This window comes from Papio anubis, chromosome 16, assembly GCF_008728515.1.
Source record: "Papio anubis isolate 15944 chromosome 16, Panubis1.0, whole genome shotgun sequence".
In the NCBI taxonomy this organism is placed as follows: Eukaryota; Metazoa; Chordata; class Mammalia; order Primates; family Cercopithecidae; genus Papio; species Papio anubis.
In genome coordinates, this window is record NC_044991.1 from 29,840,173 (window position 1) to 29,854,213 (window position 14,041).

General features: G+C 50.5%; 1 protein-coding gene and 1 pseudogene across 1 annotated transcript in view; both read right to left on the reverse strand.

Annotated features, from left to right (window-relative positions):
- Nucleotides 1-2,594, reverse strand: part of KLHL22 (kelch like family member 22) — a 52,274-nt gene extending 49,680 nt beyond the window's left edge. Inside the window, exon 1 of the mRNA XM_031656485.1 lies at nt 2,508-2,594. The gene's annotated coding sequence lies outside the window, so the exon portion shown is untranslated. The remainder of the gene's footprint in view (nt 1-2,507) is intronic.
- An 8,475-nt stretch (nt 2,595-11,069) lies between these two features.
- Nucleotides 11,070-12,889, reverse strand: LOC103888231 (annotated as a pseudogene).
- Nucleotides 12,890-14,041: the final 1,152 nt, after the last annotated feature.

Consider the following 14,041-nt stretch of genomic DNA (forward strand, 5'->3'; position numbering starts at 1 on the left):
CAGGCAAAGTACATTTACCAAGTACAATTTAAGAAACGTAGCTAGGGGCTAAGGGGGATGTGCCGAAAAATGAATCAATTCTCTGCTGCAAAGGAGCATAGCACAGAGTGCAACATTTAAAACCACCAAAACGTCTACCCTTAGGAGAACAGATGTCATGGCACAGTGATTTGACAGAACCTTAGGCAACAGTCAAAATATGCAAAGTGGCCAGGCGCGGTGGCCCACGCCTGTAATCCCAGCACTTTGGGAGGCTGAGGCGGGCGGATCACGAGGTCAGGAGTTCAAGACCAGCCTGGTTAACATAGTGAAACCCCATCTCTACTAAAAATACAAAAAATTAGCCAGGCATGGTGGCAGGCACCTGTAATCCCAATTACTAGGGAGGCTGAGGCAGGAGAGTCACGCGACTGCACTCCAACCTGCGTGACAGTGTGAGACTCCGTCTTAAAAACAAAAAACAAACAACAACAAAAAAAACCAATGTGCAAAGTAGGCTGGGCACAGTGGCTCCTGCCTATAATCCCAGCACTTTGGGAGGCCAAGGTGGGAGGATCACCTGAGGTCAAGAGTTCAAGACCAGCCTGGCCAATATGGTGAAACCCCATCTCTACTAAAAATACAAAAATTAGCGGAGTGTGGTGGCACACACCTGTTATCCCAGCTACTCGAAAGGCTGAGGAAAGGGGAAGCTGAGGCAGGAGAATCGATTGAACCCAGGGGGCAGAGGTTGCAGTGAGCCAAGATTGCACCATTGCACTCCAGCCTGGGCAACAGCGAGACTTTGTCTCAAAAAAAAAAAGTGCAAAGTAGGCTGGGCATGGTGGCTCATGCCTGTAATCCCAGTGCCTTGGGAGGTCCAGGTAGGTGGAGTTCAAGACCACCCTGGGCAATATAGCACGACCCTTTCTCTACAAAAAATTTAAAAACTAACAAGCCATAGTGGCGTACACCTGTAGTCCTGGCTATCTGGGGTGAGACAGCTTGAGGTTCACTGCAGCCTCAAGCTCCCAGGTTCAAGTGGTCCTCCCATCTCAGCTTCCTCAGTAGCTGGAACAACAGGAGCTCACCACTGCGCCCGGCTAATTTTTCAAATTTTCTTTGTAGAGAAGGGGTTTCACTACATGGTGTAGGCTGGAGCACAGTGGTAGGGTCTTGGCTCACTGCAGCCTTCATCTCCTGGGTTCAAGCGATTCTCCTACCTCAGCCTCCCGAGTAGCTGGGATTACAGGCGCGCGCCACCACACCCAGCTAATTTTTGTATTTTCAGTAGAGACGGGGTTTCACCGTGTTGGCCAGGCTGGACTCTTTAACTCCTGACCTCAAGTTTTCCACCCACCCTGGCCTCCCAAAGTGTTAGGATTACAGGCAAGAGCCACTGCGCCCGCCCCAAGGCCCCATTTTCATTTGACACATGGCTACTGTAGCCTGAAGCTCTTCGCCAGTCTCATATCCCCAATTCTAGTCATCACAAGCCAAGTTCCCTCTGTTTTGTGCTGTTCGAAGTTTTAGTGGGGAGCAGAAAGGAAGCTTAATGTGCCACATAGGTACAAACTGAAGGATATAAGACGAATTTTTATGAAGTGATGGATGGCAGAGTCAAAATTATTTTAGAGGAACTTTCAATTCGCTACCATTTTACTGAGTAGATATCCTCAGTCCTCTGTAGGCCCCCCGAACGAGCAGTATCCCCTCAAAGAAACTCAATCCTTGGCAGCATGAAGCAAGGTCGGCCACAAAGGCAAAGGAGGCGGCTCGGGTAGAGAGGGAGTGGGTCCTGATTCCCAGCGGGGGAGCCTTCCAAAGGGTGCGCTCTGGAAGAACCTCCCAGGGAGCCGACTTGGAGGCACTCGGCGCACCCAGGCCCGGCCCCGCGGAGGGCCGGAGCGAGGGCGCCCAGGGAGGAGCCCAGGCGAAAGGTGGCGGTGCCCCGCTACCCGCCCCAGATCCACTCGGCTCCGCCCGCAGCGGATCTAAAATGGTCAGAACTGGCAGCCGACGCTTCGCGCTCTGGTGATTTTGCACTGACAGCGCGATCTCCAGCTCCTCTCAGGAAACCCGGCGAGCTGGCGGGGCTGGGCTCCTACGGCTGCAGTCCCCGGGCCCGACTGAGGGAACTGAGGCTCGTCAGGCCGGCCCCAAGTCGCCCGCCTGTTGCAAGGCCGCCCGCTCCAGCGCGGAGGGTCGCCGCCAGGAAGGCCGCCCTCGGACCCGCCACAGGCAACAGGGCCCGCCCGCAGCCGCGCTGAGGAGGCCTCGCACCCTGGCCCCCGGCCGAGCGCCAGATCCCGGCCTCTACGCGCCCAGGGATCCACCGGCCGCGTCCCCGCCACGTCAGGCCGCGGGCTCTCCTCAGGTCGCCGCCCCCGCGCCTCCGGCCCGCGTCCGCCCCCGCGCCCCTCGGATTCCGCGCTGCTAGCTTGCCCCCGGCCCAGCGATGCCTGCTTGCCGCCCGCCCCCCGCGTTCGCCGCCGCGCGACCCGCCCGGCCCACGCCTCGCAGCTGACCTGGTGCCGCCGCCAGCCGAGGCCGCGCTCGCAGCAGGAGGGAGGCGGGAGGCGGGAGGCGGAGGCGGGGCCAGCGGCGCCGGCGGGGCGGGGCCCTCGGCCGTCACGTGGGCGCGCCGCGCAGGCGCCGGGCGGGTTGGACGCGGGCCCCGGGGTGCCTGGCTGGGCGGGGTAGCAGCGCGGGGCGGCCCTGCGGCGGGGAGACGGGGGGCGGCTCCCCTCCGGCGCTCTGCGGAGGACAGCAGCGACCGCCAAGGCTCAGTGAGTCCCCGCACTAGCGCGGCACCTGGCACTTGGCGGGGCCGAACCAACGAATGAGTGAATTTGCCGAGGGTCGCGCCTTCTGAACCCATTGACTTTTTCCTTGCCTCGGTCCTGCCCTCATTCCTCGACTCACTCCCTCCTGCCCTTCCTCACTATCTCCCTCCCCGCTCATATCCTCCCTCCCCTTTCATCATTCGCTTCTTCACTCTCTTCTCTCCTCCCTTCCTCTCTTACTCCCCCCTCTGATTCTCTCCCTCCCTTCTACACTCTCTTATTCTCCCCTCCATCCCCATTCCCTCCCTCCCTGTCTCACCCACCATTCCCTTCTTCCCTCACTCATTCCCTCCCTGCCTCCTTCACTCTCATTCTCCCCTCCCTCTCGTTACCTCCCTCCCTGTCTTAACCCCCATTCCTATCCTTCCTCACTCATTCACTCCCTCCCTCTCTCCCCCCTCATCCCTCCCTCTTTCATTCCCTTTCCCTCCCTCCTTCACTCTCGTTCTCCCCTCCCTCTCTCATTCCTTCCTTCCTTGTCTCACTTCCCCCCCCTTTTCCTCCCTCCCTCTCTACCCCCTCCCATTGCCTCCCTCCCTCTTTGATTCCCTTCTTTCCCCCTCCCCTCCTTTACTCGTTCCCTTCGTCACGCACTCATTCCCTCCCTCCCGCGCCTGCTCCTTCCCCGCTCCCACCGCGGTCCGTGCCGCTGAAGGTAGCGCGCCCCCTGCGGGATATCGGGGAGAATCGCCGAACACCGCCAGGGTGAACAGGTGCTAGTTTGTGTGCCCGTTCCTTTACTGATATTTTGCAGTAAATCTAATTCCCAGTCTTAAAGCCTGGTCCCAGAGGTCCGTGCGCGGCTCTTGGCATTCATTTTTCTCCACCTCACCTCCAAGCGGATCCCATCCTCCAAGGCGTATCCGTAACGGCTGCGCCCAGAGCTTGGAGCCACAGAGCCTCCTGATGGGATAAGATTGGCGTGTCCCACACTGTGGTTTTGAGAGGGACTGTGAAGGGTGGAGAAAGTGGTGCGGGGAGGATATGGCTGGAGATGGCTCATGGTTAAAAAGAAAGGTGGGGCCGGGCGTGGTGGCTCGTGCGTGTAATCCCAACACTTTGGGAGGCTGAGACAGGCGGATCACGAGGTCAGGAGATCAAGACCATCCTGGCCAACATGGTGAAACCCCATCTCTACTAAAACACACACACAAAAACTAGCCGGTCATAGTGGCGCGCACCTGTATTCCCAGCTACTCGGAAGCCTGAGGCAGGAGAATCGCTTGAACCCCGGAGGTGGAGGTTGCAGCGAGCCGAGATCGCTCTGGTGACAGAGCGAGACTCCGTCTCAAAAAAAAAAAAAAAAGGGGGGGGGAATGTAAAAGGAAGAAAATAGATGAAAGAGAATTGCTGTCCTGGCTGAGTCCAGAGAAATAACTGAGGGTCCCAGACAAGGATCAGGTGAACAGGATTGGCCTCCAGAGGCAGAGGTTCCAAATGCGAGTGGGCTTCCTCCTAGAAAGGCTTTCTGGAGGAGAACCCCCTACGTGTAACAGACGAGGACTTTGGGAGTAAGAAAAGCGTTCCATGAAGGGGACAGTGTCAGCAAACGCGTGGAGGTGAGATCCTTCAAAGTGAGTGGTATGGAGGTTTCCAGGATACCTCCTGGAATTTTCATAATTCCACTGGATTTCTGAGCCTGAAGGGAAGGTTGGAGAGCAGACCCTGCCCTCTGGAGGCTAGACTTAGCCCTGAGGGCACCCTTTAGCCAGGGTGGGCAGATGCCAACCTGGTGGAGAGGAAGACTAAGTAGGGAGCCAGCCATAGTGCCTGGTCTCAGACAGGCAGGGAGTGAAGATAGAGTGGAGCAGGCTAGAAACCCGGGAAGGAAGCAGCTTCCCCAGTATAAATCCAGTGATGTGTAAAGATTGAGCCCAGGAGATGGGTGGGGAAGTAGGCCCACCCTGGCTACACGGGAGCCAGAGCAAGAGCAGGTTTGGGGGAAGATGAGGCCCAGCTTGGCCTCAGGTAGGGGAAGACTGATCTCCAAGGCCCAATGGGACCAGGTGTAAGGGTGGACCCAGAGAGGAGAGGAAAAGGAGTCCTGGGGCAGCGACAAGGAGGCCACTGTGGTCTGAATGTTGGTACCCCCAAAATTCCTATGTTGGAACTGAATCCTCAGTGTGATACTGTTATAAAGTAGGGCCTTTGGGAGGGGTTTAGGTCATGAGGGTGAAGTTACCATGGGATCAGTGTATAAAAGAGGTTTGAGGGAGTTCATCCCCTACTTTTGCCAGGTGAGGACGCTGTAATAAGCACCATCTTCAAGGCAGAGAATTGGCTGGGCGCGGTGGCTCACGCCTGTAATCCCAGCACTTTGGGAAGCCGAGGCGGGCGGATCACAAGGTCAGGAGATCGAGACCATTCTGGCTAACACGATGAAACCCGGCTCTACTAAAAATACAAAAAATTAGCCAGGCATGGTGGTGGGCACCTCTAGTCCCAGCTACTCAGGAGGCTGAGGTAGGAGAATGGCATGAACCTGGGAGGCAGAGCTTACAGTGAGCCGAGATCACGCCACTGCACTCCAGCCTGAGCAACAGAGTGAGACTCCGTCTCAAAAAAAAAAAAAGGCAGAGAATGTACCCCTCACTGGACACTGGGGCTTTTTTCTGAAGACTAACTGTGTCATATGAAATTTATATTAAATAAATTGATATGCTTTTCTCTTGTTAATCTGTCCTTTGTTAGAGGGGTGTCAACCAGGAACCTTGTGATAGGTGAGGAAAAAATATTTCCTTTCTCCCTACTCTTTCTGGCACCCAGCAAACAAATGGGGTGGCAAAGACACCCCACTTGGGACAACTGGCAAAAGGTAAGCATTCTTACCAAGGTCGACTGTCCCAGATCGCTGCCTGTAGTACTCAGCTGAGAGTAGAAGGTAAAAACTTCTTGTCCCTTCCTTTCCAAATTCAAATTAGCAGAAGAAAATATTGTGTCCGCATTGTGACTCTTGCTTAAATTTGTTTTAGGGGTAACCGTTTGTTACTGATCCTTTCCTCCCAGGCACAGCTACCTCTTTCCTGTTTGTTTTGTTTGTGTCCTGAGAGCTTGGCTTTATGACCAGTGAGAATATTCTCCCCGATCTCTGAATAGCCAGTGGGTGCAAGTGACAGCTTGCTTTAGGACAGCTTGCGTCATTACAAACTCCTCTGTCCTGGTCAGAAAAAGAGAAGGTTCGTTTTTTGTTTGTTTGTTTGGTTTTTGTTTTGTTTTAATGTCTTGCTCTTTCGCCGAGGCTGGAGTGCAGTGGCATGGTAGCATGATCTCGGCTCACTGCAACTTCTGCATCCTGGGCTCAAGTGATTCTTCTGCCTCAGCCTCCTGAGTAGCTGGGGCTACAGGTGCACACTACCTCACCCAGGTAATTTTTTTTTGTATTTTTAGTAAAGAGGGGGATTTACCATGTTGCGAGGGGTGGTCTCTCTTTTTTTTTTTTTTTTTTCCTTTTTTTCTTTTTTTTCAATTGTTTTCTGAGACGGAGTCTTGCTCTGTCACCCAGGCTGGAGTGCAGTGGCGGAATCTTGGCTCACCCGCCCAAGTGGCTGGGATTACAGGCACCTGCCACTCCGCCCAGCTAATTTCTGTATTTTTAGTGGAGACAGGGTTTCACCATGTTAGTCAGGCTGGTCTCGAACTCCTGACCTCAGGTGATCTGCCCGCCTTGGCCTCCCAAAGTGCTGGGATTACAGGCGTGAGCCACTGCACCTGGCCTCGTTTGTTTTTAAGATATAAGGTCTCACCCAGGCTGGTCAGGAACTCCTGGCCTCAATCCACCTGTCTCAGCCTCCCAAAGTGCTAGGATTACAGGCATGAAGGACCACGCCCGGCCAAAGACAAGGTTCTAAACCTTCTCTTTTTCTGACCATGACAGAGGAGTTTGTAATAAGTGGGCCTAGTCCATAAGGGGTTTTTGTTGTCTCAATATTCATTGGTGTTATAGATGAGTCAGTCCATGACTGGAGACGTGACACTGTTCTGTATGAGATGACATCCTTAGTCACCTGTGTCAACAAAGGTGCCTTCTGGCCGGGCACGGTGGCTCACACCTGTAATCCCAGCACTTTAGGAGGCTGAGGCAGGCAGATCACAAGGTCGGGAGTTAGAGACCAGCCTGATCAACATGGTGAAACCCCATCTCTACTAAAATTACAAAAAAATTAGCCAGGCATGGTGGCCCATGCCTGTAATCCTAGCTACTTGGGAGGCTGAGGCAGGAAAATCAGTTGAATCTAGGAGGCAGAGGTTGCAGTGAGCCAAGGTCGCGCCACTGTACTCTAGCCTGGGTGACAGAGCGAGACTCCATCTCAAAACAAAACAAAACAAAAAAAACCAAAGGTACCTTCTTTCTTTTGAATGTCTTTGCAAATGGTATGGATTTGAGAGTGCTGAATCTTTGTGCACCCTCTTTGGAGGGTATCTTTCTTTCTCTCTCTTTTTAAGAGACAGGGTCTCGCCCAGACTGGTCAGGAACTCCTGGCCTCAGGTGGTCCTCCCACCTTGACTTCCCAGAGTGCTGAGATTACAGGCATGACCCATTGTGCCCAGCCTTGAGGATATCTCTTTTGTCCATGGTTAAGTCATAAAATGCTTATTGGTTTTGGTTCTCAGTTGCTTGGTAGGTACCTTTGGTTTACAAGAAGAAAAGTGGTGGGTGGGCAGGGTGGTGGTAGGGAAGAGTGTTCAGTACTGCCAGGAATATGTACTATCTGTTCTGGCTGAAAACTGATAATGAGATATTTGAAATTTTTTTTTTTTTTTTTTACAGCTCTATGATCAGAAGATGGCATAATCGGGGCTGGGCACAGTGGCCCAGTGCCCAGCTGGGATTACACCTGTAGTCCCAGCACTTTGGGAGGTTGAGGCGAGTGGATCACGAGGTCAGGAGTTCGAGACCAACCTGGCCAAGATGGTGAAACCGTATCTCTACTAAAAATACAAAAAAATTAGCTGGGTGCAGTGGCAGGCACCTGTAATCCCAGCTACTTGAGAGGCTGAGGCAGGAGAATCGCTTGAACTCGGTGGGTGGAGGCTGCAGTGAGCCAAGATCACACCACTGCACTCCATCCTGGGCAACAAAGTGAGACTCCATCTCAAAAAACAGAAAAGAAGATGGCGTAATCGGAAGTTGATATTCTTTCTATTGGATCCTGCTTCTCCATTGGGGTCTTCTTGGTCACCTAAAGCCCCTCTTCTGGAGTCCCTGCCCTCTACCGGCTCTGCCTCCTGCTTCCTTTCTGTATTGCCATGATTTTTGCTAAGGATAATGGACAACTTCATTGGGTTCTTTGGGAAACTTGCAATCTTCCCAAACAAGCCCCTCTGAGATTTCTCCTTTCCAGTTGCTTTTGCTCCCCTTTCCTCCTTTTGCCACCTTTGATATTTCCTCCAATTTCCTTGATTCCTTTGATATGTCCCCATTCAGTCCAACCTGCCAGAACTTTTTCCACTTCAGCACTTCAGTCACTTAAACATTAGGGCTCCCTCCCCTAAAGGGACTCAAAATCCTGCAAAAACAACCATCTAAGGATAAAAAGAGAAAAAATGAAACTGTTTGGAAACTGGGCAAATGAAAACTCTTTTTAAAGTCTTTTTTTTGGGGGGCCAGGTGTGGTGGCTCACCCCTGTAATCCCAGCCCTTTGGGAGGCCGAGGCAGGCAGATCACAAGGTCAGGAGTTTGAGACCAGCCTGGCCAATATAGTGAAACCCCGTCTCTCCTAATAATACAAAAAAAATTAGCCAGGTGTGGTGACACGCACCTGTAGTTCCAGCTACTTGGGAGACTGAGGCAGGAGAATCACTTGAACCCAGGAGGCGGAGGTTGCAGTGAGCCAAGATTGGACCACTGCACCAGCCTGGCAATAGAGCAGGAAGACTCCATCTCTTTAAAAAAAAAAAAAGTATATATATATATAGAGAGAGAGAGACAGAGAGAGAGAGAGAACAGTGAGTTTGTATTACTGTGTTTTACTGACTCACAACTACCATTTTGGAATGAAAGCTATAAGATATTTGTGTTTTTATGTGTTTATATTTGTGTATATGTATGTATGTATGTTTGAATATTATATATATCCATATTCAGTATTATTAACTGAATTATTATTATTATTTTATTTTTTTGAGACAGAGTCTCACTCTGTCTCCAGGCTGGAGTGCAGTGATGCTATCTCAGCTCTCTGCAACCTCTGCCTCCCAGGTTCAAGCGATTTTCCTGCCTCAGCCTCCTGAGTAGCTGGGACTACAGGTGCGAGCTACCATGCCCAGCTAATTTTTGTATTTTTAGTAGAGACGAGGTTTCACCATGTTGGCCAGGATGGTCTCGATCTCTTGATGTAGTGATCCACCCACCTCGGCCTCCCAAAGTCTTGGGATTACAGTGAGTCACTGCGCCTGGCCTAAATTTTTTAAATCCCTTAAAGGAGTTCTATTCAAATTGTACCCTCCTTTGAAGATGTCTGTTTTGTCTGTGGTGTCATAAAAGGATTTTTGGTCTTAGAGGGAGGTAAATGAGCATTCATACAAGCTAAATATTACCAAAATTTTAAGAAAAATAGAAACTAATCCAAATGCTTTTTAGTTTACGTGATCTCGGATATTCTTTAGTAAATAAAGCTAGTTTGAAAATTGATGGGACTAGGCCAGGCGCAGTGGTTCATGCCTGTGGGAGGCCAAGACAGGCGGATCATGAGGTCAGCAGATCAAGCCCATCCTGGCTAACATGGTGAAACCCCATCTCCACTAAAAATACAAAAAATTAGCCAGGCGTGGTGGCGGGCGCCTGTAGTCCCAGCTACTTGGGGGGGACTGAGGCAGGAGAATGGGGTGAACCTGGGAAGTGGAGCTTGCAGTGAGCTGAGATCACCCCACTGCACTCCAGCCTGGGCAACAGAGCAAGACTGTTTCAAAAAAGAAAACTGACAGACTAGTCAAACAAGTTTATGTTATCACTACTAAATGGTAAAGATAATAAAATTATCAATCCAACCTAAGAGCAAAATGTGCAATAAAAATTAATTACAGCTGGGCTCACCCCTGTAGTCCCAGCAGTTTGGGGGGCCAAGGCGGGCGAATCACTGAGGTCAGGAGTTCAAGACCAGCCTGGCCAATATGGTGAAACCTGGTCTCTACTAAAAATATAAAATTAAGGCCGGGTGTGGTGGCAGGCACCTGTAATCCCAGCTACTCGGGAGGCTGAGGCAGGAGAATCACTTGAACCTGGGAGGTGGAGGTTGCAGTGAGCCGAGATTGTGCCACTGTACTCCAGCCCAGGAGACAGTGCGAGACTCCATCTCAAAAAAAAAAAATTAGCTGGGCATGGTGGTACACGCCTGTAATCCCAGCTACTTGGGAGGCTGAGGCAGGAGAATCACTTGAACTGGGGAGGCGGAGGTTGCAGTGAGCCAAGATCGGGCTGCTATACTCCAGCCCAGGCAACAGAGTGAGACTTCGTCTCAAAAAAATGAATTGCATGGCTGGGCGTGGTGGCCCATGCCTGTAATCCCAGCACTTTGGGAGACCAAGGCAGGTGGATCATTTGAGGTCAGGAGTTTGAGACCAGCCTAGCCAACATGGTGAAACCCCATCTCTACTAAAAATACAAAAAATTAGCCAAGTATGGTGGCATGTGCCTGTAATCCCAGTTACTGGGGAGGCTGAGGCAGAAGAATCGCTTGAACCCGGGAGGTGGAGGTTGCAGTGAGCCAAGATGGCACCACTGCACTCCAGCTTGGGTGAGAGTGAGACTCCGTCTCAAAACAAACATGAATTGCTTGATGCATGGAAGTTTAAAAAAAAAAAAACAAGAGGGCCAGGCATGGTGGCTCACACCTGTAATCCCAGCACTTTGGGAGGCCGAGGCAGGCGGATCACGAGGTCAGGAGATCAAGACCATCCTGGCTAACAGGGTGAAACCCCCGTCTCTACTAAAAATACAAAAATTAGCCAGGCGAGGTGGTGGGCACGCCTGTAGTCCCAGCTACTTGGGAGGCTGAGGCAGAATGGCTTGAACCCGGGAGGCAGAGCTTGCAGTAAGCCGAGATCGCGCCACTGCACTTCAGCCTGGGTGGCAGAGCAAGACTGTGTCTCGAAAAAAGAAAAAAGGGAGGATTTTTTTTTTTTTTCTTTTTGAGACAGGGCGTTGCTTTGTCACTGAGGCTGGAGTGCAGGGGCAATCTCAACTCGCTGCAGCCTCAACTTCCTGGGCTCAAATGATCCTCCCACCTCAGCCTCCCAAGTAGCTGGGACTACAGATATGTGCCACCACACATGGCTAATTTTATTTTTTTGTAGAGATCAGGTCTTGTTTTGTGGCCTAAGTGAAACCTTGTTTTTTAACATGAGTTAGTATCAGTATAACAGTTACGGTTGTACCTATTTTTGATTTTTTGTTTTCCTCAGACAGGGTCTCATTGTTACCCAGGTTGGAGTGCAGTGGTGAAATCATAGCTCACTGCAGCCTCCAACTCCTCCTGGGTTCACTCTTGAGCTCAGGCAATCCTCCCACCTCAGCCTCCTATTTTTGAAAATTATCCTGTAATATCTGTAATGTGTGAAATTATATAAAGAGCCTTAATATGTTTGTCCCTGAGACCCAGGATGCATTTCTGCTTTTCCCCAAGAGTAAATGATTATTTCAAAAGCATGCCAAATTATATACAAATCAACATTCTCTCCCATAATCCTGTGCATCTGAAACTATAGAAATGTCATAGTCCCTGCCCCACATCTTCATATTAACATTCTCAGGTCACAACAATAAGTCTTCTCTTCCCAAAGGGCTTGTATCTGGAAAAACAAGCTATTTCCTAGGCTCATATTTCTTCTCTTCATAGCATACCTCAGCAATCTATCCAAGAAGTATATATTGGGGAGTAAGGAGGGCATCCACCAGCAAGACCACAGTTGTTAACAGCCATAAGATGGGAGACAATCACAAAGGGATAGGTCAACATACTGGCAAAAAAAATCCTGTGACAGCTTGAGAATAACTCTTCATTTCATTCATGATAGAAACCCCACTGTCCATTGCATGGGTATCAACAAGGTGGTAGGCTAGTGAGTCACACAGCCACAAAGAAATGTCATCACCTAGGAGGTGAGGAACAAGACCTGGGAAAAATCCTAGGATACCCTCTTTCTGATAAATGGTTAGTATGGTGTCACAAAGTCCACAGAACTTGGATTCTTTCCCAGTGAATTGTGCCATAGATCTTAGAGTGAGCACATGGAAGGGACGTGATAAGGGCAGCAGCTGAACAAACGATCATCTCTTGAGTTGTTTCCTTGATGATTTGGTCAAAGGAAGATGAGATTTCTTTTTGTTCATATCCAGGTCCTAACTTCTCACTCTTGTCACACTCCTGGTAATGCTATAAAACTTTACCATGGACCACAGTTCCAAGGACCCCCGAATGCAGTCATGGAGTTAAGCCTGTGAGCAACCCATGCCTCCTGTCAATGCTGGCAATGTTCAGAGCATAACAAAAGAAACGAGAAAGCTGACATACTTGCCACCCCAAAATATTTCGTCCTGTTGGGGGAAGAGGCTCATATCCCACCTGGATGAGCACTTCCATGTGCATGATTCGCTAGGACAGGATGGTGAGACCTGAGAACAGGAGCACCTGACTGGCAAGCAACATCCGCCATGACAGCACCTGTATTATTCTGTTTTCATGCTGCTGATAAAGACATACCCAAGACTGGGACGTAAAAGAAGTTAAATTGGACTTACAGTCCCATATGGCTGGGGAGGCCTCAGAATCATGGCGGGAGGTGAAAAGCACTTCTTACACAGTGAGGGCCAGAGAAAATGAGGAAGAAGCAAAAGCAGAAACCCCTGATAAACCCATCAGTTCATTTTTGGGAAAGACCTGCCCCTTGATTCAATTACCTTCCAGGGTCCCTCCCACAACACTTGGGAATTCTGGGAGATAAAATTCAAGTTGAGATTTCATTGCGGACACAGCCAAACCATATCAGCACCCGTGGATGGACAGATCCCGGATGCATTTCTTTTTTTTTTTTTGGAAACAGAGTCTCACACTGTCACCCAGGCTTGGAGTGCAGTGGCTCCATCTCGGCTCACTTGCAGCTTCCCCCTCCCGGGTTCAAGTGATCCTCCTCCTGCCTCAACCTCCTCAGTAGCTGGGATTACAAGCATGTGCCACAACACCTGGCTACTTTTTGTATTTCTAGTAGAGATAGGGTTGGGTATTGTTGACCAGGCTGGTCTCAAACTTCTGACCTCAAGTGAGCTGTCTGCCTCAGCCTCCCAAAGTGCTAGGATTATAGGCATGAGCCACTGCATCCGGCCCCAGGATACATTTCTAAAGCCTGGATTCAGGACAATTTCTGAAACTGTGCACCAAGATGACACTGTCGACTTACATGTCCAAGAATGTTGGAGTGAGCAAGGCGTGAGAGATTCATAGATATGGCATATGATACTGCTATTAAAATTGTCTGGTTTGTTTTTTGTTTTGTTTTGTTTTGTTTTGTTTTTCGAGATGCAGTCTCGCTCTGTCACCCAGGCTGGAGTGACACCGGGCCCTGGTGCAATCTTGGCTCACTGCAACCTCTACCTCCCGGGTTCAAGCAATTCTCCTGCCTCTACAGGCGCACGCCCCCACACCTAGCTAATTTTTGTATTTTTAGTAGAGATGGGATTTCACCATTTGACCAGGCTGGTCTCAAATTCCTGACCTCAGGTGATCCACCCACCTCAGCCTCCCAAAGTGCTAGGATTACAGGTGTGAGCCACCACACCCGCTCGGCCTTAAAATCGCCTTTTAAATTTGTTACACTTGGCCGGGCGCGGTGGCTCAAGCCTGTAATCCCAGCACTTTGGGAGGCCGAGACGGGCGGATCACGAGGTCAGGAGATCGAGACCATCCTGGCTGACACGGTGAAACCCCGTCTCTACTAAAAAATACAAAAAAACTAGCCGGGCGAGGTGGCGGGCGCCTGTAGTCCCAGCTACTCGGGAGGCTGAGGCAGGAGAATGGCATGAACCCGGGAGGCGGAGCTTGCAGTGAGCCAAGATCACGCCACTGCACTCCAGCCTGGGCAGCAGAGCGAGACTCTGTCTCAAAAAAAAAAAAAAAAATTTGTTACACTTGGTGTTATATAGATTTACCCATGATGTAATTCTATAATCAAAATTATAATTAAATTTTAATGAAAATTTTAGTTAATAATAAATTAATACTTA